This window comes from Hipposideros armiger, unplaced genomic scaffold (assembly GCF_001890085.2).
Source record: "Hipposideros armiger isolate ML-2016 unplaced genomic scaffold, ASM189008v1 scaffold_729, whole genome shotgun sequence".
Taxonomy (NCBI): Eukaryota; Metazoa; Chordata; class Mammalia; order Chiroptera; family Hipposideridae; genus Hipposideros; species Hipposideros armiger.
Window position 1 is genome coordinate 331,410 of NW_017732079.1, and position 5,261 is coordinate 336,670.

Consider the following 5,261-nt stretch of genomic DNA (forward strand, 5'->3'; position numbering starts at 1 on the left):
CTGTTGTTCAGCATCTTAGCTGTGGAGGGCAGTGTTCACTGGCCCTCATATGTGGGATCCGAACCGGGGCCCTCTGGCATCCCAAGCGACTTCTTAACCATCGCGCCACTCGGCCGGCCCCTGATTGGCCTTTTTGAAGACACCAACCTGTGTGCGTGCTATCCACGCCAAACGAGTAACAATTATGCCGAAAGACATCCAGCTAGCTAGCACACCGCATACGTGGAGAACGTGCTAAAGAATCCACTATGATGGGAAACATTTCATTCTTTAAAAAAAAAAAGTTTTCTTCTTCCTGCTATTGGTAGCTATGAACATTAGATATTTCTTTCCCATGGGGTCTAGAGATATCTAAGTATGTGATGGCAAGTGGAAAAATAGGGGACAGAAATCAGGTATTGGCGGTTTTTCCCTTTTCATTTGTGTGTGAATTTTTACTATAAATGCAAGTCAAAATATTTCAGTGAACAAGTTCTAGCCGTTCAACTTTATAACAATTATAAATAAACCTGTTTAATTTCCCTGGACAATGCCAGCATTTGGACTTTTCTAAAACAAGTAAATTTCTTATTGGTGGCAACTAAAAAAAAAATGATATAATAGGAGGTGAGAGAAAGGACAAAAAGGGATTGAATAACCTTGTTTGAGAAGAGACAAACATGAGCACAGAAGGTGATAAAGTGACAAAAGATGCCTTCTCACAACCAGCACACTATCTTTATACAAGGACGATTCCTCTGACCCCCTGTTACAAAAGCAGATATTCTGACTAATTTTTTCCAAAGGCAGAGATAAACTTGTTTCTTTATAGCCGTGTTCTCCATACTTCAGCTTCCTGGTTGCCAAGCCTACGCATTCACAGCCCGTTCAGTGGTAGTCAGGAGTACTGCCTCAGGGCTGTGTTAGAAGATCCACTTCTCTCTGAAGAATGAGACCAGACATTTGTCATTTGTAGTCCCAATCTCTGTCTCTCTGAGCTGGCTTGTCAGAGAAACCACACACAGAGTCCCAGAAGGAGGAAGACTGGTCCAACTGAAGCCCTAGAATGTGTCTATGTGAAGAGAGAGAGAGAGAGAGAGAGAGAGAGAGAGAGAGAGAGAGAGAGAGAGAGAGAGNTTCACGTCCATGAAGTAGGAGTTGGGGCTCTGCACCAGGCGCTTCTTCTTGTGTTTCCTCTTCTCCTCTTCTGGAGAGGGATGAAGGAGATCCTTAGCGAGCTAGGGGAGGCAGAAACGCAGAGATTTAGACACCAACGGCGAAAACGGGGTGATGGACAACAGCCCCGACTGCCACACACCGGGGCGAGCTCGCCCCTCGCCGCCCCTGGCGTCTGCGCGGCTGGGCCGCCATCTTATCTCCTCTCCGCTCCCGTCTCTGCGGGGCCCCGCGGCCCCTGCAGTCCGCGTCCCAGGAAGTGCGGAGGGCAGACGGGGGCCCTCTGCGACCCACACCCTGCGTGAGGGGAGCGTGCGGGCACAGGAGCGAGAGCGCCGCCGAAACCTGCACCAAGGAACTCACAGGCATGTTCTCGTGGGGAGGTCGTCACCGCCGGAAAGGAGCGAAAGCGGAAATCCTGCGCCTTATATGCATCGCCCCGCAGGAAGTGACGCCTGGGCCCGCCGCCGCCATGCTGGGAAGGTCTCCCGCTCGGGCCGGCCGCCGCGGCGCGAGGAGGGCGCTGCCCGTTTCGGGAGGTCTCTCGATGGCAGTCGCGACACAGACGCGTGTGTCCCCGTGTCGCGACAATGAGCTTGCCGTCTTAAAAAGGACAGCATTTGCCCTCCATCACGGGATACATGGGCGCTTTTAAACCCCGTGCTGCACTTTGACAGTTGGAGCCTAATAAAGAGGAACTGCTGAGGAAAACAGCCAGACCCGGCGATGCCCGGGACTTTTTAGATTTTTCAATTGGTTTGGTTTGCCTGTTCTAAACAATTCAGAAATGTAAATATATAATAGCTCTCGTATCTCGCCCATCCCCAACCTTCTACTGGGGCTGTTAAATTTATTGTCTACTTCCCAATCCTTCCCTCTACTAATAATTACATCAGGTACTTACAGTGCTTACTAGGTGCTTTGTTCTGACTGCTTTACACATGTTAATCTCCACAACAACTCTATCAGGTTGATGACTATCATTACGCGCATTTTACAGATTAGGAAAGTGACGCACAGAGAAATTAAATACATTGTCCAAAGTACTACTAAACTTCCAAAACGTAAATTGTGCCGATTTACATCCCCACATCCTTTTATCCACGTTTTCACCAGCACTGCCTTCCCAAGATTTCTAAGCTTGGCAGCGCTGACACCCTTGACAGGAAAACTGAAGACTGAAGCATCACCTTCTACAATAATAACCAAAGGTTTAGAATGTCCATTTGCCGTAAAGGAGGAACGAAGATGACCCACATGGCATGGGGGTGGCGAGGCGGAGGGGGAGCGGGGGTGTCTGGTTAATTCCAAAGGAAAGGGGTAGGGCAACGCATGTGAGTTCTGGTCAGGGGTGTGCTAGTGAAAGTTTAACAAGGGCTCTGTGGAGGAAGGCGAGCCCTGATGTGCTGTCTTTGCTAATTTCAAATATCCCGAATGTGGCTGATTTGAAACTGCCAACGTGACATCGTTACACGGAGTTGGTAAGAGAGATGCACAGTCTGTTCTCATGAGCAGTTCATAAGAACTGGTTCCAGTATGTCAACTGTAATTGAAATTTAAAAAAAAAATTTTTTTTTAAGATTTTATTGGGGAATTGGGGGGAGGGGAACAGACAGGTAGACAAATTGCTGTTTTTGTTCTTCAGTCTAGTTGTGGAGGACGTGGCTTCACTGGCCCATATTGGTATGATCATTGTGCTCTTCCCAGGTGAGGCCAACGTTCGCTGGTCATTGGTCAGCCACTCCCAGCAGCTCCCAGCAGCTCCTGGCTGCTCACGCTGGCTGCCGGCCACACATGGTAACTTATGGCAAGGGGCTGCAGCCTACGCCTATGCCGGCGACTCACAGCAGCCCAGCTCCAGGTCAAGCTGTTGTTCACCATCTTAGCTGTAGAGGGCGCAGCGTCACTGGCCCTCAATGTGGGATCCGAACCACAGCTCTGCTGCTCAGAGCTGGTGCTCCCAAGAGAGATCTTAAGCAGCTGAGCCATTGGGCTGGCCCCCCAAAATTTTTTTTAATTAAAAAAAAAAGAAGACGAACTGGTTCTAGCATGTTATTGATGGGCTGGTAAAACCTCTGAGGAAGTGACATTTAAGCTTAAATCTCAAAGATGAGGAGTCAACCTTGACACAAATAATCTAGGGGGGACACATTCTAGGCTGAGGGAAGAGCTTCTGAATACAAATCGCAAAGCCAGAATGAGCCTGCCACAACTTGGGGGCAAAGGCATTGCCTTCCAAAGCTCTACCGGGGTGCCTGCCGGAGTGCCGTTCCAGCGAAAGCAGGCACACACCAGAAAGAGAACATTTTAGAGAGGCGAGCAAGAATAATAAATCGCAGGGGGTGAACAGTTCCAGGCAAGATGGAAAGAACAAGGACTGATGGACTTTTATCCGAACAATCTGTGAAAATGGAACAGTAATTTAAAGGACTGGTGAGAAATGGTTTGGCTGGTGAAGATAAAGACTCACGACTTGTGATGCAGCTTGAAGCCCTAATGGGGTGTTCGCAGCCGCCGCCCTCGCTCCCTAACAGCAAACAGCGCCGCCTCTAGATCTCCGAGCTTGAGCCAAAGGAGAAGGGCGTAGGTAAGGAGGTTCCTATACTACGGCTTGTGCAAAGCTGACTGCCCGCAAATCCACGCGTGGGAAGCACCCAGGAAGCGACTGGCTACAGAAGCCGCTCGCAAGAGTGCGCCCTCTACTGGAGGAACCTCATGGTTACAGGCCTGGGACCGTGGCACTCTGTGAAATTAGACGTTGTCAGANAAAAAAAAAAAAAGAAAGTGACTAAATCATGCTCAGAGCTAGCCTTTCACAAACCCTTTCCTGATCTAACCAACTTCTGCATTCTGTCTATATCCCCTGAATTTCTGTTTGCCCTGTATTATTGCATACTCCCTGACACGTTGATGTACCAGTAACAGTATTCTCCAGCAGCAAGTTCAGTTGTGGGTTCCCATTTTATCTGGTGTCCCAGTGTGTTAATACTGAATACTCAAACATGAGCTCACATTTTGAGTTCACATGTCACCATTTTTACTTCTGATCCTAATTCAGTTGGCTCAGTCGAGCCTCTGAACCTTCCTGCTCAGTTTTCCCGCTTTTCTTTAGGGGTTTATGTCTGCCTCATCCAAGCTCGACCCCAGTCGGAGGAGCTGCTGCAAGGCCTCAGCACGGCTGACACCTCAGTCTACGCGTGGGCCTCGCTGGTCAGTGAGCAGAGCAAGAATGGAATACAAAGGGTCCTCATTCCTTTCATCCCAGCCTTTTACGTCAACCAGTCAGAACTGGTTCTTAGCCACAAACAAGACATCGGGGAGATAAGAGTACTGGGAGTGGACAGAGTTCTCGAGAAGCTAGAGGTATGTTAAGAGTTGAACAGATCAGTTTTGAAGAGAGATTTTTTTTATTCCCAGTCCAAAAGTAGAGGAAGTTTCTGAATGACTTGATAAAATTCACTACAGGAAATTTTTAAACAAAGTGAAGAAAATCTGTCCCTTTCACAATGCCAGGGGACTCCCTGTGTCCAAAACCTAGGTCATTGAGCTCTGCCAGTCTGGAAGATAAGACCAAAGCTATCTTAAAATAATCTTTAAGATTCTAGTTTAAAACTTTTTTGAAGCCTATTCTCTCAGATCACTTTTTGCCCTTATCATTCAACACATCTAAGTGTGAAAAAGTAAATGACTCGTCAGTTAGCTAGAACTAGAAATCCAGGTGTCTTACTGTGTATGTTTAAGATTGTAATGTGTTGGGCCGGCCGAGTGGCGCGTTGGTTAGGAGTTGTCTTGGGATGCTAGCTCTGAGCAGCAGGGCCCCAGTTCGGAGCCCTCATGAGGGCCAGTGACGCAGCGCCCTCTATAGCCAAGATGGCGAACAACAGCTTGACCTGGAGCTGAGCTGCTGTGAGTCGCCGGCGACAGCGTAGGCTGCAGTGGGGCTACAGTGGGCTGCTGTGAGCTGCCATAAGCGGCCGTCCAGAGGCCAGTGAGCGACTGCCTCCCCCGGGAAAAGTGCAATGATAATACCAACACAGGCCAGTGAAGCAATGTCCTCCACAACTAGACTGAAGAACAAAAGGACAGCAACTTGTCTGTTCCCCTTC

General features: G+C 48.7%; 1 long non-coding RNA gene across 1 annotated transcript; it reads right to left on the minus strand.

Moving 5' to 3' along the window:
* Positions 1-1,174: 1,174 nt before the first annotated feature.
* On the minus strand, positions 1,175-1,596 carry LOC109373526 (uncharacterized). Its single transcript, XR_002122244.1, has 2 exons — positions 1,519-1,596; positions 1,175-1,217 (listed from the first exon to the last, which is right to left on the minus strand). It is a non-coding gene; the product is annotated as an uncharacterized LOC109373526 (long non-coding RNA).
* Between the last annotated feature and the right edge of the window lie 3,665 nt (positions 1,597-5,261).